Source organism: Coffea arabica, chromosome 6e (assembly GCF_036785885.1).
Source record: "Coffea arabica cultivar ET-39 chromosome 6e, Coffea Arabica ET-39 HiFi, whole genome shotgun sequence".
NCBI lineage: Eukaryota > Viridiplantae > Streptophyta > Magnoliopsida > Gentianales > Rubiaceae > Coffea > Coffea arabica.
In genome coordinates, this window is record NC_092321.1 from 22,712,998 (window position 1) to 22,736,960 (window position 23,963).

General features: G+C 33.2%; 1 long non-coding RNA gene across 1 annotated transcript; it reads right to left on the reverse strand.

Annotated features, from left to right (window-relative positions):
- Positions 1–16,680: 16,680 nt before the first annotated feature.
- On the reverse strand, positions 16,681–18,820 carry LOC140009216 (uncharacterized). The gene is made up of 2 exons (XR_011816571.1): positions 18,545–18,820; positions 16,681–16,824 (listed from the first exon to the last, which is right to left on the reverse strand). It is a non-coding gene; the product is annotated as an uncharacterized lncRNA (long non-coding RNA).
- Positions 18,821–23,963: the final 5,143 nt, after the last annotated feature.

The following is a 23,963-nucleotide window of genomic DNA, read 5'->3' on the forward strand; positions in this document are numbered from 1 at the left end:
AAAAATCAGTAATTAAATCGGTTTAACAATATTTCTTTTCAATGATGTCATAAATCAAATGATAAGTCCAGAAACAATTACAACATTTACAAAACATTAAATATGGAGTATCAATAATTCAAGAAACATGTACAATGGAAAGCGATAGTAACATTCATGAAAAGATACGTTCGTTCTCCTGTCATTTCTTTTTTTTTTTCATTTGAAATTGCATCATTTTCCACCAACCTCCACCAACCTTCAAAGGTAATACTCGAGTATACCAAACGTTCACCCAGGTCCCTAATCGCCCGACCGAATCCGCTTCTGGCTCGAGACGACCGGTAACAAGGGGCAATGGCCAGTTCAGCCCAAAAGGCTTACATTCATGCGCAAGTAGCATTTAATCATTTATCATGAAAATTTCACATTGATTTAGGTCGAGTGCGATAAAATACACACTCGCCTAGAAAGCTCGTTTTGGAAATCATTCAAAGCACGTAACACGTTATCAATCAATAATACAAGTCATGAAGTCAAGAAAATATATCAAACAAGGAACACTTTCATATAAGCACGCATGATATGCAAGAAAACAGTTCAAAAGTAGCTTTGGAAACAGTTCAAAAGTAAATAAAGTAAGAAACATTTCACAAGTACTTTGGAAATAGTTTAGGGTCACTCACCTCCATGGCTCAGAAACCATCCATCATATATCATTGCCTTGCTCAAATCCGAGTCTTAGATCACAAACTCAATGCAAACAAATCCCTTCAAAGTTCGGACAGCACTTCCCCTAAATTTGCTAACTTTTCCAGCCATCATGGCTTCATTATTTCCTCAGCCAGTCCCAAAGGTACACACACAACAACAAGTTCATCTAATAGTCATTCAGCAAGTTCCAAGTAGTACTAGTACAAGTCAAACTAGGGAAAAGTCCGGAAATGAAAGTTAAGCTCAAAACCAAAAAAACAGTTTTTGACGTCATTTTACGGTAATGGTACCAAAGGCGCTACGATTGTTGGATGAAGGTCCAAGACCCACCGTTTCGAAGATAAGAGACAGGGTTAGAATATTACAGAAGGTCACTCAACCCAGTTTCGAGTGTAACCAGGTCAAAAATGCAAGAAACTACACCAGAACCGGAAAAACAGATTCACAGAACTCATTCTAGCGGAAACATCATAAATCAGGCTATCCAAGTCCAAATCCAGAAATTCCAAAACCACCTGAAAGCTAAGAAACAGGGTTACATTTCATCAGAAGACCTCAACCACTAATTCCGAAGCAATCCTAGCCAAAATAACCAATTACAGGTGCAATTCTTACATTCGGGTAAAACCAGAACAGCAATAGTAATTTTGAATTATCTCATTCTACACTACTCCAATTGACCTGAAATTTTACAGGAACCCTTAAAACATTAATACCTACAACTTTCATGTTTTGAGCCAAGGCCAATTCGGCTTCTATCTAGGACCAAAAATTTCGGACAGAATGAAGAACCAAGAACCCTAATTTTCCAGATTTCTTCCAAAACAGAATTTTCTTGCAATTAATCACTTTTTCCACCTCCTAGCTTCCTCAACTATCATTTCCAATCATCATACATAACCACATAATAAAAATCATATGAGAACAGAAAAATCCTAATTAAATATAAAACTTCACTAATTTCAACCAAAATCAAGATATCTTTCACCCAATCACACATTTAATCAACACAACTCATTACTTTGACATTATCAAGACCAAAGGAAGCATTCCCTAGTTACTCACCTTGGAACCAAAGAAAAGAGACCACTTAGCACCATAAGTTTCCAAATAACTTCACCAATCACCTCAAGACCACTTAGCAAAGAGATTTTATGGAATGATTTGGAGTTTTATCGGTTGGAATTGAAGATTGAGTGAGATGAGAAGCAAGAAAGTTGAGAGATTTTTCTTCTTTTCCTTTGAGAGAGAGCCGGCTATGAAGCTTAGAAATAAGAATGATTTTTGGCAATTTTTCATTAAATGGTAAAGTTATGAATAGTAGTCAAACTCAAGACTTAATCTTATGGTGACACTTGTCACCTTTAGGTTTAAAACTTATCTTTTTGTCTCTCCAATACAAATATCTTAACACTTTTTAAAATAATCTCACTTAATCCAAAATCCCAACAAGTTATCAAAAATATAATGCATTTACCGCACTTGCGGGTCCCACGTTCAAAATACGCTCTTAATTTCTCAAAAACTAACCGATACTAGAAAAATCATTATAAAACTATCTTTGCTCATAAACTTTATCTGGGAAATTTTTCTAATAAAAAAAAATGTAGAAAAAGGCGGGCGATTAAATAAAATAAACCCTAGAAAATTTCTTTCGGGGCGTCACAGCCAACCTGTCGGATATTTGTGTCATCGCAAATTCATGTCTCTCCGCTTATTTTTGAAGAGCTTGGAGCACCAGTTTGAGTGACACGTCGGTCTCAGACGGCTTAGGCATGTTCCCCTCTTGAGACATATTGTCCAACCTGCAAAATAAGTGTATCCCAGTCTACCTTGCAAGCACTCGTGTATCACTCAAGGAAACACACTCACTCTCAATTTTCCTTCTCGAAGTTCTGAAAACAACTCAAACTCTCAAAAATTCCAGAATTAATGACTCTATAAGCAAGTAACAAGACACAAAGCAGAATTTTGCAAATCTTAGAAAAACTCTACCCGAAACTGAAACTTTTTTTTTGAGCTGTTGTTTTGTTGAGTTTCTGGTCAGTACTTTGGAGGGTAATTGGTGCTTCTGGAGTGCTCAAATAATGTATGAATCAGTCCTCAAATTTCAGGGAAATCGGCTCGCAAAGACTAGCTCAACCGATTTTAGAAACCCAAGAATTTAAAGGCGGTTTGGCTAAGGTGTTTGTGGTGGTTTAGGTTTGGTTTGGAAACTGATTTGGGGGTGTTTGGGGTCTGGTTAAGTCGCTTGGGGTTGTTGGAATTCAATTAAGATTGGGAACTCAAGAATTGGAAACCAATCAAGATTTGGCGACTCAAGTTTAGGGAAACCAATCAAGATTTGGAGACTAATCAAGAATTGAAAACTCAAGATTTGGGATACTTGATTTCCTTTGTGTGAGAGCCGATTCCTTCTCTTCTTCATTTTTTTTTCGTTCTTTTTTTTTTTTTTTTTGCTTCGGCTCTTCAAGGAACACAAATTCAGGTCACACCAACAAGTTCAAGAAAAACGGATGAAAGGTTATGCAAATTCCAAGAAGACCCTAGTTCTTGATTTATTATTCAAGAACTTTCAAAACAAGACTTAGTGGTTCAAGAACTTCAAGAATTTTGTTCAAGGAGCTCAAGAACTTTCCCAAATTACGTTGTGGTGTTTAGGGTTTGCAAGAACAACAACCAATATTCAAGAAATAGGCAAAACAGAATTTCAGCAATACTCAAAAGAAAATTCCAGCAATACTCTAGCAACTTGGACACTAAAACAATATAAGGTACGTGACCCTTTTTTTTTTTTTTTTTTTTCTCTTTAAACCCTAACAACCCAAACACAAGTATAACAGACTCAAGAAAGAAATTTGGTTAGAAAAACACAAAAAAACAACACCCAAACAGATTTTTTTTTTTACTCGGATGAACAGTAACGTGAACAGTATGATACAGTACAATGAACAGTATCGCTACAGTAATGATGAACAGTACTGGGTACAATATTTTTTTTTTTTTTGACAAAAGACACAAACTAACAAGATATGAACAACTTCAATTAAAAGAGAATTAACCTGATGCTCTGATTACCAACTGATGAGCAACCCTAGGGGAAGACCCTCCTAGAACCTCCCAATCTTGTAAGTATCAGAGTTGGATCTTTTCTCCCAACAGAAATTGAACTCGATTGTTCTCATGAACTCAAGACCTCTGACACACAAAGGTAATCAGCAACCTTAAACAAATAAGGATGGATGAAGCGACACCACGATTAGGGAACAAGCTAATCGATAAAGTCTGATTTGAATCCTAAGCTATGAACTCAAGAATTCAAGAGTAAGTTCGATTAAGAACTTGAAGGAAAATTCCTCACAATTTCTGGTTGTAATAATCTGTGTCTTTACTCATACAAGATGTGCCTTTTTATAGACTAAAACTAGGGCAAAATTCGGCCCACATAAACCTGGAAGAAATTCGGTCCGCATAAAGAGCTTAAAGAGCCAGCTCTTTAAGGCTTTCCGATAAGGCCCAATAAGTAATAAAATACTCAACGCCTAACAACTACTAAACTAGACAGTTTTAAAACAACTACCAACTAAGCTAACAAGTATGAGATCATTCATTCACTTCAAACGTACAAGTGAACAAAGTAATTTCATGGTCCATCAAGTCTTCAAACTTAGCTTATTCCTTGCTTGTATGGTGAATGATCAAGGCTCGTAAAGCTTCCTTCACCTTCTTGGTTCTTGATCTTGTCATCGGACCACCAATGTTGATCAAAGGATCCTTGACCCAAGGTTGAAGTTATTGCACACCCGCATCCGCATCAACACTCCTACACAACACCACTTTTTCTGATGTTTTTGTATATTAACAATATATTAAGAAATTCGCCCCTTTTTTTGCTAAATTAGGAGATAGAATCATGGTATTCTGGAAAATTGAATTTGGATTGTAAAATTTATAAAGTTTTACCATCTTGGAGTTTTTCTATAAATAGACATTCACAAATGACTTTTAAAAAATATTTACTCTAACAATTTTGAGAAAAGATTCCAAACAAAAAACCATATAAATGCACCTTTATTTACATAAATTCATATATGCATTTTTGCTTAAATACACTTTTTAAAATACTTGTGTTATATGAAAAATTATTCAGCTCTTTGCTCGATATTTATGATAAGTTAAACTTAAGTGGAACTAAAGAGTCAAAACTATAATTTTGTAGACTCCAAATGTAAGTCATACTATTTGAAAAAGATAAACCTATTGAAGTACCTTAAACTTACTGAATACCAATAAAAAAGAAAGAAATATTTTTAATCTTACAATAGTATCATTGGCTGCCACTATTTAGCATTAAATTGTATGTAGAAAATCTTAGATTCTGTTAAAACTTAAATTAGAATATGAAGACATGAAATGAGTTAAGAAATTTTTTTTAAGGATAAAAACATCTTTCTTCTAGATGAACTTGATGAATCAAAATAGAAGAAAAGCTTTTTTTTTTAGTTAATAAAGAAAAATGTTGTGCATTGTGTTTTTTATATGACTAACACTATGATAGCTTGAAGAAACTAAATAAAATTTTGGATCAAATTTGTATATAATTCATATCAAATAGTAATATTTACAAACACATACTGATATTTAAACACCTTTATTACTTTAAATTCACATAGAATGCAATACCAATTAATGTTATGAAGGTGTGTACATACCAAATAGGGTGCGTAGATATGATTTCCCTTTTAATATTTAAAATTACTATTTGTAATTGAATAATTGAATTTTTAGTTTTCAATGTATTTTGGTTAGGATTTGTGATTTTTAGTTAGAATTGCTATGATGAGCAATTAAAACATTGTTATTTCTTTTTTCCTTTGTAGTGTGATTTCAAAATTTAACTATGTAATGCATTACTTAAAATTTGAAAATAATATAGGTGTAATACATTTATATATCTATATAAACCAATCAAAAGGCATAAGTATACAAAGGAATTATGATAATCCAAAAAGCTAAGAGAAAATAATAAGTGTTAGACTTAAGATAAAAACACATTCTAAAGAATGTACATAGAAAAGGCTTTTTTTTTTCAATTTCAATTGTTCAAATTCATAAAAGTTAGAGTCCAAGAGGGGGAAAATTCTTTTTAATTGATATAAACCATAGCTTGATAATGAGTGCTCAATGAGCACCCTTTAGGAAAAACCTTACGATATATCTATTTGTTTCTCTAATAAACTTTCAATTCATATGGTTTTGGTTTGCAAAATAGTAAGTCAATAATGATAAGGCAATCACAAAATCCAGATTTAATGTGACATCCTTTAGAAAATTCAAAATATATGAACAAACCTAAAAATACAAGGCAGGCACCAAAGAAAGTGGCCAACCACTATAAAATTTGTTTGCATCTCTTTTACTTTATTGTTACTTCTTTACTTACCAATTGGTATGCAATATTTGCTATATTCTTTCCTACTTTCTTACCTGCTCAAGGATTCGTCACTTAATTAATTTTGATTAGTAAAATTGGGTGAAATTTACTATTATTTGTTTGATTTTTAAATAATTTAATTCATCCCCCTCTTAGGTTGCATTTGAAACTTACATGTTTAAAAGTATACTAAATTTTTTAGGTTCAACATGATGTTGAAAGAGAGAAATTGTCTAGAATTGGACAAATGATAATTGCAAGAATACTTGACAATTAAACACAATTTTCTAGGAAATTTTATGATTTTCTCAACTTTATGAGTAGATAAATACCTATCTTCAGTAAGTGAGGATTTTTTTTCCTTTGCTTTTATTTAAAATCACATGTTGTGATAGAAATTGACACCATGTTGAATTTTTATTTGTTTCTTTTTTTAACTAAATAGTATTATCTTTTAATGTAAAACGTAAATCTGTATATAGTTCGGGTTAGAATATACATGTATACATGTGTGTGTCTATATATATAAAAACTTCCCTGTTTAATAACTTAATTCAACACTTAAATTTAATGGGTTCAAATCTTAACTTGTTCAGACGTGTTTAATAACCAAAAATAGAATATCTAAATTAGTTAAGTGGCATTGAATTTTCTAAGCAAAACTTACTTCAAAAGATAAGTGATAAGCTATTCATTTATTACTTAGGTTTCGTTTGAAAAAACAGAATCTGAATACTGAAACAATTAATTTGTTGAATTTTATGCACTGAAAAGAAATATATGAATGCCTGAATCTTAATATTGAACCTATTTATACTGATTGATAAATATCTATAATTGAATGTTTAATAAGCTAAATTGTATAATTTTGCCCTTCTATTTCATCCAAAAAAGAAATCAAACCTATGATTTAATTTGTTTAAAATTGTTAGGTATGAAAAATGACAATAAGGAAAGTCCCACGTAAATACAAGTAAAAAGAAGCTGCAATAAACAAGTTTTAAATTCGCACCAAATTATATAGAAATTTAATAGCATCAATGGAAAAACATTTAAGCAAAACAACAAATAATTAGTATCACTTCCCTTAGAAAAACGAACACCAAATTATATAAAAATTTAATAACTTCAATGAAAAACATTGTAGCAAAAACAACAAACAATCAATATCGCTTACCTTAAAAAAATGAATTTAACGTAGGTGACTACAATAACAGATAAAAAAAAAGCGAGATGAAAAAATGACAAAATTATGAAGAGTAGAAAGTTGGAAAACGATAAAATTATGAAGGGGTAAAAAGATGTGAGTATGGAGAAACTCTGAAAGTCATTAAATAGGAAGAAAAGAGAAGTATAAAACCATTAGACAGAAAATATCATATTGTTAAACTAAATAAGGATTTTGAACGTTGTTAAAAAATAAGGGTAGATTTGATAGCTAAAATAATGTGGTTGAAATAAATTTGTTGATTATAATTAGAATTAAGCATTCAATTACGATTCTTGTGTTAAAAAAAATACACATAAGTTCAGTACTACTTAACAAGTTCAAGACATGAATTTTTATTTATAAACAACTACAACTTTTGAATGTCTGAAAAGGTTTAGTTTGAGCACTTTTTATGTTATCAAGCAAACCCTTAATGTGACATGCATTCAAATGTATCAAATTTAGTACTTATCAATTTAATAACTTAATGGATTCAAATTTCAGATTTCACTTTTATCAAACACACCTCAAGTCTCTTTTCATTTTCTTAGAATTTTGATTTTTTTTTTCAAAAATTGATTCGTGTCTTCTATTTGTTAATTATTACCAAAATTACCTTAAAACACTTTGAAAAGCAAAAGCAAAATGAACCAGAATTATCTAAAACCAACACAAAGCATATCAAGAAAATAAGTACTTACCTACTGCTATTTGCCCAGGGCAAACAGCACCATCCTAGATATGGCCAACCCCGAAGTGAGGGACATGATGTCGGAGAGGTGATCAATACAGTGGTTAGAGGTTTCCAATTAAGATGAGAGTTTTCCATTCTCCACATTCAGTTCATGAATTTTTTAATTCAATTCAATTTTTCCACCACATGTTCATGCTAGTGGATGCAAATTTCTTATCAATACATTATTCTAATTCCAAAATCTTTCTAACTATAGCTGTAGCTGGAGCTACTGCCTCAAGGTGTTCTTCCCCCACTTTAGCTTCCATAGAACGTTTGAAAGTTTCATGTCTTCTGTTTGCATTGAACATAATGTCATGCATTGCTTTATTGTATTTAGTTCCCTAATTTTGACATAACAATTGACTAATGATACCAATAACGTTAGGATTACTTATAGTATATTAGTATCATAAAATAGTTAGTTTTATTTCTTTCCATATTTTACTTAATTCCAAACCTTCCAATTTTATTGTGTCTTGAATCTTCCCAAAAGAAAGCAAATTTTTTTAAAAAAATACCTCTCAGTCTTGAGGAAAAGGAAAAAATGAGTGCCTAATTTTTCTTTTTCAAACAAAAATTTGGCGCCACTTCCTGAAGAAATTCAAAAAACGATCATCACAAAGGTTCAATACAATGAGATTATTCAAGAATTCTTACAAGATATCCCAAAATCCAAATCTCATCTAGCTGGTATGTTATTCATTTGCGATACATACTATGGATTTCAAACTGCTTTCCTAGAATTGATCCTCTTTGTAAAATACTTCCATTAGAAAGACAAATTTGCAAGTGTTATTTGACGTATAGCATTTGTCGAGTAACTATTTATTTGGACACTTATCAACCATTGGTGCTGCATATAGAAGGACAAACCATGATTCTCACTCCTCAAAAACTTTTAGACTATGGGTTTGTTCATTCACTAATTTTCTCCGATCCAAATTAGGCAGACTAGTTTGGTAGAAAATTAGCATATGTAGTAAATTTTTTATTTAGCCAAGATCAATGCAGACATGTAGAAACCATAGTATTTAGCAAAGGACCAGAATTTATTCAGGGTATATATCAACCAACACAGGATCATATCATACTGGATGAACATCGAGTCAGACCAATAATACCTTTTGAGAATTATTCTTGGGAATGCAAAAATCTTACAATGAGTGAGCAAATCAATCATTAGATAGTAAAGGAAATCGCACATGATAGAATTGAAGAAAATGAAATTCGATTAAGCTGGCCGTCACTTGCTGTAGAAGGTGATTACCAGAAAATTTACTACGGATGAAAATTTTCAGATATACAATTTTTACAAAGAGCACAGTTAGAAGAATTGGTAAAATTACACATAAAGAAAATTCGTTAGGAAATCCAAGATCCGTACATGAATGAAGAAGATGATAGAGAAAAAGGACCAGAAAACGTCATGGGTGACAAAGGAATAAATAATCTAGAAAATATGTTAGAATATTATAAACAAAAAAGGAGAAGAGATTAAAACAATCAACCAATCAATTAGAATATTAGATGGTCAATCACTTTGTTAGCCAAAGCAAATGGAAAACAGGTCATAATCAAACATGCAAAATGGGATAGCCAAAATAAGATGTCATATCAAGCTGCTGCACCAATAACTTCAAAGCGCTTTCAACGGATACCATGCCAACTATCAAGTCCAATCAAGAATTCAAAATGACTCAAACCCACAACTAAAAGCATTGGATACCTATCAAGATGACTCAAAGAACAATTAGCAGCTTTGATGCCCATTAAGAAAACACACTATAGTAGCAATAATTTAACAGAAGAACAGGAGTCGTAGTAACTATAAAAGAAGTGTAAGGCCCGATGCAACCAAATACAACCAAAATACTCAACCAGACAAGTAGTCAAGTAAATACAATGACAAAGAATATAAGCAATTTTAAAGCACAAAAATAGAGTAACAATAAAGTTAAGAAATATGAAGGTTCGGACGTAGAGGATCGGACGTAGAGGATCGGACGCTCGATAGAAATATAAGCATTTCTCTTGTGGTTGAAAGTTTTATTAGTGTAGCTTTGTTGAGGGTTATCTGAGTGATTGTAAAACTTCTTAGCTTGACTAAGTGAGGCATAGGGCAAGGAGGAAGTGCTCCCTCCATTGTACATCTAGTTGATCATCTTTCATCAAAGAGAAGTTGCTCAACCTAGTGATTGGTCTTCAAGTTTGAGGAAAGCTTGGTAGACAATCGGTTTGATATTCTATCTTATTCTTTTTGTTTAATAAAATTCTCATTGCTTATCTATACTTGTTTTTCTAATCAACATTGCTCTCTTCTTCTAATCTACTTGGTTGATCATTACTAGAAAAAAAGGTAAATTTTTATTAAAGAAAAATTGCATAAATTTGATTAAGATTTTAATCAACCTAATTCACCCCCCCTCTTAGGTTGTTTTTGGGCCTTACAAGGAGGAATCTATAGTAGAGATGAACAAGTCCTAGAGAGAAAGAAAAACTCACGTCAGTCTTCAAACTCAAGCATCCCTTCCAAAAATGGCAAATGCAAGAACAGATTCAAGACAATAATACAAATCACTTTTGAATTATTAACTAGAAAATTATTTTTTTGTTCCTTTTTCTGATTCATATTAGAGCCATCAATTAGCATATTCAAAGTTTTCAATCATTGTACAAAGTTCATTAATCCAACCATTGTACAAAGTCTATCAACTAAGTTAGTATTTTAGTTGATGCAAATTTTCTTCATCATTAATGTATTTGCCTCATCTTGATATCTATGATTTTATGTTGCATTAATTTGTTATAATCCAACATAAAAAACTTGTCTAAAGTTTCTTATATTTGTGTTTAAAATACTTTATACTAAAATTACAAATTAATTCTTAAAAGCCTCTAAGTCAATCTTATGTCCAAATTTACCCATACCTAAGATAAATAGAAGAAAAAAGACTTTAAAGATTTGAACGTAACAATAAAGAATTAAGAAATAATTTAGGTATAATAGTATTAGCAAAGGTAGTGATTGAGAAAATCTTTACTTGAGTAGGAATTGCCGGTACTTTTTGTTGAATCGTAATACATTAATCAGCTAAACAAGATCGTAGGTGAGGAACTTTATTCAAAGGGTAATTTAGAAAACAAATTTTAAGAAAAAACACGAAAATTAGTTAAAAACTATCAAGAAAAACAAAAATAATATAAGAAAGTAGTAAGAAATCTTTGGTAGAACACAAACTTTAATAAATAATAAAGTATTAAATTTATCAAAGTAGAAAAAACCAATCAAAACTTATAATCGTGAAGGTAATCGCACTCAATACTCAAATCGTTTACACTCCTACTATTTACAACCAGAGAAATGTGGCAAGAGAGAGAAGCAAATGAGAGTTAACCTTGAGTTTAGTATATGATCAGTCAATCTTCTGTTCAAGTGGCTTGTTTTTTTGTTTTTTGAGGTTAATTACATAAATCTCCCTTAAGATTTGTTCTTATTATGAATCAAGCTCTCGCATTTAGCCAAACTATGAAAAGACCTCCAATCTCAAAAGAACAGAATAGAAACATTTTATTGTTTGTCAAAAGTTGACCAATGGCCTTTGAGTTGTTCCAACAAAAAAAATATATACCAAAACCCCCCAAAATGCTCGCAAGACTTTGACTTTGTCTTTCATCTTCTGTTCCCTGCTAAAACTAACACGATGGAGTTATTCATATCAAGCTCCGATGAATTGATACACAACTTCAATCTTGCGTCATCGCCACTGCCAAACTTTAGTATTGCATCGATTTTTTTTTTTTGAGGAAGCAAATAATTGGTCTCAAAATCACTAAAATCCATTTAGAAAAAAGTTCCTTTCAAGCTAAATGCTACAAGGTCTCAATCAAAAAAATTCCCAAGCTCTATAGTAGTAATAAAAAAAAATCACCCATATCAAGTGCGCACCTCAAATTCAACCAAAATTAGATTTACTAACAAATAGCATAGAAAACCAAGCTTGACCTAGCCATGGACAAAGACTATGGCAATACCGTTAGAATTTCATGAGCTCTCACATTTCAAATGCAAAAGCAGTCAAGTTTATTCACTTTTTTTGGCGTATGTGCTTGTAATTGAGAGAATAAAAAAGAGGAAGAAAGATGATAACAACACTGGAGAGGAGTTGGGCTTTTGTGTTTGCCTTAGGAGGATTTGGTGATGGTGAGGAGTACTGTAGTAGAAGGTGGTAGTGTTCATGATGGAGAAGGTAAAATATTTTATAGTGTTAAGAAATGGAAGAGGCTCTGAAATCAATGGATGTGGTATTGGATTAAATATTAAAAAGTTGCTTATGATTTGCTAAATATGCAACTTAACTCCCTATAACTTGAAAACTTATCTTTTAGGCTTGCATGGTATTAGCTAAATTGAAAATTTGATAGAAACCACCTAAATTAATAATTGCACGTGAAATATCAGAATTATCCTTTCTAAATTATATGATTAAATACCAAAAAATCCTTTATGATTTGTCGAATGTTCAATTTAACTCCCCATAGTTCGAAAACCTACATTCTAACTCTTGTAATAAGCAATTTCAATGAGTTCTTTAATAACTATTCTTAACTCTCTAGAGTTCGGAAGCCTACATTCTAACTCCTCATGGTAAACAATCTCAATAAGTCCTCTAACAATTTCAAAAATCTACATTTCAACTTCTCGTGGTAAACAATTTCAGTAAGTCCTTTAATAATATTAGTTACCCTCTAAGGTTTGAAAACCTACATTCTAACTCCTCATGGTATGCAATCTCAATACATCCTTTAATAGCTATATTCTTCCAACAAGGGAAATGGCTATGATAGGAATGTTTCAATGAATTAGGAGAAGGCCAATGCAACGAATTCAATTTAGTTAAGACTGTGGGAGGCTAGAATGTAGGTTTTTGAATTATAGAGAGTTAAATTGAATATTCGACAAACCACAAGAAATTTTTTGGCATTTAATCCTATTATTTATGTAGGGTAATTCTGACATTTCACATAGAACTATTAGTTTAGATGGTTTCTATCCAAATTTCAATTTAGTTAAAATTACGAGAGGCTAGAATATAGATTTTTAAACTATAAGGAAATAAGTTGAATATTCGATAAATCATAAGGGACTTTTTAGTATTTAACCCTTTGGTATTTGATCTATAGACTCTTGATTCTTTGATATAAATTGAAACTCGTTCTTTGTGTTTACATGATATTTAATGTAATTTTGTTTGTTGAATTTGACATAATTTTAGGAAAATCAAGAAAAAAGAGTTGAATGTAAATTTAAAAAAAAATGATTGGGATTCTGGAGAAGAGAGTGGTTTGATAGGTCAACTTTGGAAAAGAAAGTAAACAATATATTTGTTGATCTCGGTCCCTGTCTTTTGATGTTTACAAAATAATTGGATGATACTAATATCTTTTCAATAAGAAATCCTTTCAGTTATGAAGCAACTTGATTTAAAGAACAAGAGCAATTGAAAGAGATAAAGGAAGATGAAAGCGGTCGGACGCTCGCAAAGACAATACTGGACGTCCAATAAACAGTGCAGATCATATCGAATGCAGAACATTTTCACCGGACGTTCGAAAGAGTTCAAATAATCTTTCAAACTCTCTGCCTACTTTCGGATGCACAAAGAACTCTATTACCGGACATCCGAAAGAATTAAGATATTCCTTTAAACTCTCTGTCTGTTTTCGAACGCAAGCATTAGAAGTAACAGATGTCCCAAAGAATTGGCTTCATTAGTTGGCTCTTCAGTTACCTTCTATCCGTTGGAAGTATTAATGAAACATTTTTTGGTCTCATATAAATAGTGCATGATCAGAAACTTAAAAAAAAGAACTTTTACACACTGAGAATACAAGAAATCAAGAGTAGTTTTAGTAAGAAAATATTCTCCAAGAAACATTTGTACTTTTTGTGGTGTAAGATTCGTGTAAACTTTTCATTTGTGAAGAAATACTTCAATAGTGTAGTTTTGTGAGGGTTATCCTGAATAATTGTAAAACTTCCTAACTTGACCGAGTGTAGTTTGGGGTAAGGAGGAAGTGAGCCTTCCTTTGTATACAAGATTGGTTGTATTTCATCAACTTGAAGAAGTTTGTCTAGTGAATTGGTTTTCAAACTCAAGAGGAGTTTGGTAGTCAATTAGTTTGTAACTCTTCCCTATTTACTTATCATTTTGTGAATCTCAATTGCTTATCTCTTCTTCTCTCAAGTGATATTACTTTTTCATTGATTAATTCATTGTGTGATCACTTAGAAAAGAAGATAAATTTCATATTGAGCAAAAAGTGCCTTTAACTTGATTAGATTTTTAATCAACCTAATTCACCCCCCTTTTAGATTGTCTTTGGGACTAACAATTGGTATCAGAATTTGGTCTCCTAGAGATTAAGTTCAAGCGATTTAGGAGTAAAGAAAACAACCAACAATGCCATATTTTTTGAAGGACAATATGTAACTAGACCTCCATTGTTTAATGGGTTAAACTATGTGAGTTGGAAAGAAAGAATGATTATTTATTGCAATCAATTGATATTGAATTGTGATTTATTGTTAATGAAGGTCCATATGATGCTTCTATAATAGATGAAAATACTCGTAGATCTAAACCAAAAATAAAAAATGAATTGACTGCAGACGATAGAGCTCATATCACCTTGCATGCAAAAGCTATGAATGTGTTATATAGTACTTTAAACTCAAATGAATTTATTAGAATCAAAGGTTGTAAGTCAGCCCAAGAAATTTGGGACAAACTGAGAGAAATTCATGAAGGTAGCGAGAATGTGAGAGAACAAAAGAAATCTATCTTAGTTACCAAATATGGGTCATTTAAGATGGAATCTCATGAAAATATTGATAAATTTAATGATCTTATTGTAGATTTAATGATCTTATTAAGGATTTAGAAGTTCTAGAAAAGGAATACTCAATAGGAGAGAAAAATAGAAAAATCTTGAATACTTTGTCCAAAGATTGGGAGAGCAAGGTAACTGCTATTGAAAAGGCAAGAGATTTGAACTCAATGCCTATTGAATCTCTTATAAACTCTCTAACTTCTTATAAGTTGAAACTTAAGATCAAGGTACTAGAAGAAGAAGATGCAAAGGTAAAAAGAAACATTACGTTAAAAGCATCTCAAGATAAGGATGACACGGTTTCACTAGATGGAGAAGATATGGACGTTGATGACAATGATCTTACTCTCATCACAAAAAATTTCAAGAGAATTCTCAACAAAAGAAGATTCAGAAAAGGAGGATCTAGCAATTCGTTTTCCAATCAATTCAACAATGCAAGAAACAAAGAAAAGCAAGAGGCCAACAAAAAATAAAATGACAAATGCTATAAATGTGGCCAACCTGAACATTACATGAGTGAGTGCCCAATGAAGAAGAAGAAAGAAGAAAAAGCTGAAAGAAAATCAAAATTCAACAACTTTCAAATCACATGAAATGAGTGCAATTCCAATGGTGACATTGAAGAAGAAGAAAAATCTGCTCAAATGGCTTTCATGACCATTGGTGATGATGAGGTAACTACTTGTAACCCTCAATTGTAAGTAATGATGAAACTAAAGATGATCTTGGATCCTTCATTGAGAGACTACATGATAGTTTGAAAGAATCTTATGTTAGAAACAAGAAATTAAAACAAAAAATTAGTTTTCTTTTTCAGGACAATGCAAATTCTTTTTCAACAAAACAAAAAGTTAAAAACTGAAAATTATTACTTTAAAAAGGGTGAGACTGATCTACATATTGAGCTTGATAGAAAGACAAAACTTTGTGAAATGTTTAAAAAGGAACAAGGTGATTTGAAAGAAGAATGAACAATCTAAATGTGTAGCTCCAACAAAAAAATAAAATTATTTTCAAGGGAATGGATCAAAGTCTCAGCTTGACACTCATGAGAAGAAGTTAAATTCTAGTGCAAATGAATTTATCATTTATAAGAGAAGACAAGTAATATTTATTAAACATGTCTATACAAATAACTCGTTGGTTATGTGTAATTTTTGTTGTAAAAAAGGTCACATGAAAAGCAATTGTTATGTGAGAAAGAACATGAGAAGAGGTATGAAATGCATGTAGATAGTTAGAGGGTACCAAATATTAAAGGGTACCAAATATTATTTCTTGAACTCTTGTGTAGGTGAACTTGGTGAACATCATTAAAAAATCAAAATGGTTCATAGATAGTGGATGTTCAAGACACTCTCCGTCAATTCACCTCTTTATGTCTTCCAAAATAATAAACAATCCCCTACGTTTAACAATCAATTCAATAATCTCCCAACTTTCAGGTAATACTCGAGTATACCAAAAAGTTACCCAAATCTTCTGTCCTATCCGATCAAGCCCTTTTGCTGGTTTGAATAGTCCGTTGAACAGAAAATTTTGGGGCCTAATTCAGCCGGTGTGATAAAGTACACATACGACTTATATTCATGCACACTTACAGTAGCATTTGGTCAATTATCAACATTTAACCTCAATTAAGTCGAGTGCGATAAAATACACCTCCGAGTTAGAAGGTGAGGGACAATTGATTTACACATCACAAGGAATCGCTAGCAATATTCATAATAAGTACATTTATCACATAATTTCATTTAAGAAATATAAACAGTTAAGCACATAGTTCGGCAACACTCACTAAATATTTAAATAACTACTCTCGGGTTTCGGGGTTGTTTCCTGACTCACAGCTACTTCCTGAAACAAGTTAACAATTTCAAAATAAATACACGATATGTAGATGTTCACTTATTATTTATTACCCAATTATTTAAACTATTAAAATAAAGTTTGACCTTAAAATACAACATATAATATATATTCACTATTCATTCTACCTTTTATTTCGAAACTTATTGACTTTATCATTTTAACCAAGAAATATACATATACTCTAAGGTTATAATTTATAAATATTTAAATTAGGATTAAACTATTTTTTACTTAAGATTTTAAGATTCAAGCATAGGTGCACTCCATTGGTTCCCGTTTAACTAGCTAGATTCTAAACTGTTTGTAGTTTAAATTTTATTCTACTATACCAGCCTCTCAAGTTATATAGTTTTTAAAATGCTTGTGAAGACAAGATTAACTAATTAGAAGCTATTATATATATATAGATATAACAAGTTACCTTAGATTCTATATAAACATCATAGAAGCTTATTTCATCATCACCTCGGCCAACTACAAAAATTCCAACAATATTACCTCCAATTTTTAGCAAAAACTCCATCTTTCACTTGCTTAAAGCACTAAATACGGAACATACGTTTGGTCCAACTTAAACCAGTGCAAATAACACCTAATTTCAGCAGATTGTTCAACCAAAAGCCACGCACAAAATCTGTCATCAGCTATGGCATTAATCATTAACTCTTCCAGCAATATAGCAATTTGGTTTACAGCTTTTTCCTCCCTAATTTCTTCAGTTTAACCCCAACTCATTGTGCCAAATACAACCATTAAACTACAGAGCAGCCTTAAATGTCAGATATGAAAATTCACAGAGTTGGAGTTTGAAAGGAAAACTGGTTAGGAGCTTATTCTCCATCTCGGCCATCTTAGCAGATTTCATTAGCTTTTTTCGCCAAATTCAGCTAGAATTTCTAAGGTTTTTATTAGCTTCAAAATGCAAATATCTGTTAAAACAAGAGATTAAACATATCTCATGCATTTGTTGGTAAGTGTCTCCAAAATATCAAGCAACAGTTGCATAATCTGTCCTCATTCCCTCGACACAACATTTTCCAGCAGGTAAGTAGTCACTAATCAAGTTTTCCTTTAGCATAACTTACCAGTATCCAAAATTCATCATGCATGTTGGAATTAATGTGTTAGAAGGTGTTTGACCCACAGGATGATATTTTGCAATCAAATTCTATAGAGAAAGCAGGGAAATTTCCATCTTCCTCCTTCGGCCAGCTTAGCAAAATATCCAACTACTTCTTGCACAAACTCCCACTCAAGTTACCAACTCTGCTTTAAATCCTCAGATAGAGTAAGAGTGTGAACATATAGCTTGTATTTTTAGAAGAAAATTGTTCCATACTTTCGATTAATAAGCTGCAGAACCAGTTCCTTTCCCTCGGATCGAGCTGAAAGAATTCCAGCAGGTTTCTTTCTTTGTTTTCAACTCAAGGTTTCAACTTTCATAGGTTTCCATAGCTAAACTTCACTTGATGCCATAAATAAACATTTTCATGCATTTCCTATAATATTCTTCCATTTTTCCATTGATAACCAGCTGCAATTCATTTAACCATCTCTCGATTCCAACAGATTCAGTCCAGTTCCAATTTTACTCCTTTATCAGATTTTTCCTTGGTTAAAACTTATTATTCCTTGCTAAAAGCTAACATGCAGTCCATATATTCAGTTATACTCATTAAATAAAGAGAAGTTACAAGATTCTTACCTTTTTCTGTTAAGTTTTAATAGTCGCAGATTGCTCCTACTCCTAGCTTCGGTCCCTCTAATTTTTGCACCAGCTTTCCCCTCTTTTTTTTCCTCACTGATGCAGTTGATACGTGAAGTTGCAAGCTGGTTTCTCCTCTTATCACTCACTTAGCTTTCAGTTTAGGATGGTTAAGAAATGAAAGAAAGAAGATGCTGTTCGGTTCTCATTTTCTCCTCTCGGTGGCTGACTTCTCAAAGCTTCTTCACTCGGTGGGTGATCATTCCAAAGTTTCTCCACTCGGTTCCTACTTCTAAAATGCTGATAACCTGTTGGTCGCATGGTAGTTTAACTAAGATATAGGGTTAGTTAGGTCATTTGATATCAACTTATTTGCTTATCAAGGGGTTGTGGTTTTATTAATTCATACATTAACTCCTAACTTTATTTGTATTTCCTTGATCTAGTAGATTTTCACACACTTGGTTTTAAAAAAAATTAACTAGACATGTAACTTATTCAACTATATTAAAATGACACAAATTACAGTATGCATATCATATATTTATTTGATTTATATAATAATTTTTTTTCTACACCATTCTAGGATATTTCTAAACTCTCAACTTAATAGAAATTAAATTTAGACGTTTAATTTAACCAATTATTTATTATATAATATTTCTAGTAATAGAATGGAGGTAATACTTGCAATGCTTACACAAAATTTTCTCGAGTTCTCACATCCTCCCCCATTAAGGAAATTTCGTTCTCGAAATTCGTACCTTTCATTATAAAAAGTTTCGGGTATTCTTTTCGCATTTTATCTTCTAGTTTTCAGGTTGTTTCTTCCAATCTCTGATGTCTCCATAGAACTTTAACAAGGGATATTTGCTTGTTTCTTAATATTTTCATCTTTTGATCCAAAATTCTCACGAGTTGCTCCGAGTAGGTCAGTGACTCATCGATTTCAATTTCTTCAGGTTGCAACATATGAGTCGAGTCTGGATGATATTTCTTTAATAATGAGACGTGAAAAATGTTATGTATTCTGAACAAATTCGTAGGCAGTTCCAGCTGATACGCCACTTTCCATATTCATAAAAGAATCACAAAGGGTCCCACATATCTGGGTTTAAGTTGCTTTCTTTTCTCAAATTCTAAACCTTTTAATTGGGTGACCTTAAGAAATACTTTATCTCCTATTTCAAATTTCAGATCCTTTCTCCGGTTATCAGCATAGCTTTTCTGTCTACTTTGAGTTGCCTGAATCTTTTGGCGTATTATTTTCACTTTCTCATATGCCTGTTCAACCCACGGTACCTTTTCAGAACCCAACACCTTCCTCTCACCCACATCATCCCAATAAATTGGCGATCGACACTTCCTTCCATAAAAGGTTTCTTGTGAAACCATTTGTATGGAAGAATGATAACTGTTATTATAGGCAAATTCAACCAAAGTCAAGTGTTGATCCCAACTACCCCCAAAATCCATTACATACGCCCTTAACATATCTTCCAAAGTTTGGATAGTCCTTTCTGATTGTCCATCAGTTTGAGAATGGTAAGTGGTACTAAGACTTAACTTAGTACCCAGCGCTCCTTGCATTTGTTTTCAAAATCGTGACACAAACTGAAAATCCCTATCCGACACTATACTTATGGGTACCCCATGCAGTCTAACAATTTCATCCAAATATAATTTGGCCAATTTCTCAAGAGAGTACTTCATATTTACCGGTAAGAAATGAGCAGATTTAGTCAAACGATCCACTATTACCCATATTGCATCACACCCCTTTGGGGACCGTGGTAATCCTGACACAAAATTCATTGTAATATTCTCCCATTTCCACTCAGGAATTTCTAGGGGTTGCAATAATCCTGATGATTTCTGATGTTCAACTTTAATTTGTTGACAATTGATACAGGTTTGAACCATTTGAGCTATCTCCTTCTTCATATTATCCCAATAGTACAACTTTTTTAAATTCTGATACATCTTATTACTACCGAAATGTATGGTGTATTTAGAACGGTGTGTCTCTTCTAGAATTTTCTTCCTTAACTCTTCATTTCTTGGCACAATTATCCGATCTCGAAACTTCAATACCCCCTCCGGTCTCATTTTGTATTCCGTCATTTCTCCTTTCTTCTTCTTTTCCATCCATCTTTGTATCATGGGGTCATTCTTCTGTGCTTCTTTAATACGTTCCAACAACAAGGATTTTACTACAATTCTTCCAAAAATTACCTTTTGTTGCTCCAATTGAGGGTTCCATTCCCCCATCTTTTCTAACAAATTCCATTCCGTAATTATTAATCCTGCTATTTGTACTTTTCTACTTAGAGTATCAGCTACCACATTCGCCCTGGATGATAGCTAATGGTACAATCATAATCCTCTAAACATTCCATCCATCACTGCTGTCTCAAATTCATCTCCTTTTGAGAGAATAAATATTTCAAACTCTTATGATCAGTATTAATCTCAAAAGTTTCTCCATATAAATAATGTCTCTATTTCTTTAAGGTAAATACAACGGCAGCCAACTCTAAATCATGGGTCGGGTAATTTTGTTCATGAAATTTTAATTTTCGAGAGGCGTATGCAATTACTCCCCCATTTTGCATTAACACACATTCTAACACTTCTTTCGATGCATTTGTATATACTACAAATCCATTCTTTCCACTTGGCGATATCAAAACTGGAGCAATAGTCAACTGCTTTTTGAGCTCCTGAAAACTAGCCTCACACTTAGCATCCCAAATGAATTTGTCATGTTTCTTAGTCAAATTAGTTAAGGGTCCGACAATTTTAGAAAAATCTTTTATAAACCCCCGGTAATATCTTGCTAAACCCAAAAAACTCCGTACTTCAGTGGGGCATTCCGGCTGTTTCCATTCAATAACAGCTTCCACCTTGGCTAGATCCACTGCAATTCCCTCCTTTGAAATTATATGTTCCAGAAAGGCCACTTTTTCCAACTAGAACTCACACTTACTAAATTTAACATACAATTGCTGTTCTTTTAATGTCTGTAACACCATTCTCAGATGCTGCTAATGTTCCTCCCGAGTTTTAGAATATATCAGAATATCATCAATAAATATCACTACAAATTGGTCCAGATATGGTCTAAATACTCGATTCATCAGATCCATGAATGCTGCCGGGGCATTAGTCAATCCAAAGGGTATCACAACAAACTCATAATGCCCATAGCTGGTATTAAAAGCAGTCTTTTGTACATCTTCCCTTCTTATCTTTAGCTGATAATACCCCTGCCTGAGATCTATCTTAGAATATACCATCGCACCTTGTAATTGATCAAACAACTCATCAATATTTGGCAGGCGATATTTATTCTTGATAGTAGCACTATTTAGATCTCGATAATCTATACACAGTTTCAAACTCTGATCCTTTTTCTTCACAAATAAAACTGGGGTTCCCCATGGAGATTCACTCAATTTGTATAAAACTTCTCTCTAACAAATCTTGTAACTGTATTTTCAGTTCCTTAAGTTCAGTTGGGACCATTCTATAGGGAGTTTTAGAGATAGGCATTGTTCCAGGCATTAATTCAATTTTGAACTCCACCTCTCTCTCAGGGGGTATAGATACTAATTCCTCGGGAAACACATCCAAATAATCTTTCACTACTGGCACCTCCTCAATCTTTACCTTGTCTTTTTCAGTGTTAATCAAATAGGCTAAATATCCTTGTGCTACCTTATACAATAGTTTTCTAGCTTGTATTCCTGAAATAAGAGTAGAGGACGCCAATTTCCCTTCTACATCTAAACGTAGGGTTGGTTCTCCCGGTATACGAAATTCTACTACTTTAGTTCTACAGTTCAATTGGGCATTATACCGAGTTAAACAATCCATGTCTATAATGACATCATATCCCTGAATAGGCAAGGCTATTAGATCTACCACCAATTTTCTTTCTCCAACCCAAAATTCACAACCCATATAAACCATGTTAGTTATTAATGTATGTTCACCAGTTGGCGTTTTAACCTTCAAATCATATGATAATTTGGTTGGTTTTATATCAATGCCACGGATAAATTCAGGGTTTATAAAAGAATGGGCTGCACCAGGGTCAATTAAAGTTCGAGCAAGTTGATGGAAGACAGAAGCATACCTTCCACCACTTTTGTTGTCTCCGGGGCCTGCTGTCGATCTATTGCATAAATCCTGGCCACTACCCTGGATCTACTACCTCCCTCGTTGGCTGGTGCCCTTGGCCTGCTACTTCTCTCTTTGGCCGATAATTTTAGCTTGCTACTTCCCTCGTTCACCGATCTACGGGTATTCTGATTTGTCGATTGAACGCTTATCCCCCTCTGCCCTCTCTTCGAACAACTATTGACCTGGTGTTCAGTGCTACCACATACCAAACATTTTCGACCCTTCACCCAACAATCATTCTCAGTATGATTCCCTTTCCCACAGTAGTTACATGCTGGACGAGGTGTCGTCACTTGTCCTCCACTAGAGGAACCTCCATGTTGGCCCTTTCCCAACAGAGCTCCTCCCACCGGGACTCCTTCAAATTTCTTTTGGGGTAGGGGTGGAAGTGGGGCAAGTCTTGTTCCTTCCACTCCTCTATCGGTTTTGGGGAGGGGTGCATTCTCTCTAGATTTTTCAGGGTTATTGTTAGGTATACTTCTCATCCTAACCTGAAAAGCTTTCACTTGAGATTTAGCATTTTCTATCCACTGAGCTCTCTTAAGGGTCTCCCCAAAAGTGCTTATTGGAACGGCAGCTAGGGTTTTTTGTATTTCCAAATTCAACCCCTGTATGAACCGTCGTTTTCGTCTCTGCTTTGTGATAACCAATTTAGGAGCGAATTTTGACAATTTAGTAAACTGATTCTCATATTCATCAACACTCATCGTCTCCTGTCAAAACCTTATAAACTCGTACTCCCTCCTTTCCTAGATTATTGGGGGTATAAATTTTTTGTTAAACTCTCTAGTAAGATTCATTCAAGTCCAGGGTACTCTCTCCCTTCCCAATTAGCCCGAATAACAGTCAACCAAAATCTAACTGCTCCCTCAAATTGGAATACTGCGAAGGTTACTTGTCTTTCCTCCAAGTATCTCAAGGCTTCGAAAATGTCAACCATATTTTCCAACCAATTTTCAGCTACTTCCGGGTCAGAACCCCCAGAAAACTTGGGTGGGTAAAACTGTAAAAATCTTTCTAGGGTTTAGTCCTCTCCTACATCCCGTTCCCTAGGTTGATTTACAATCCCAACCCCTTGATCCTGGCGGGGTGCTATACACTCTAAAAGGTCGGTCATCCGATTTAAAGCAGTGGCTACTGAGTCACCTATATGGGTTCCTTGTTCCTGGTTCTGGTTAAACGCAGATTCCCATTTTTTTCCTTACTCTTGGGGTTGCCTAGGTTTACGGTC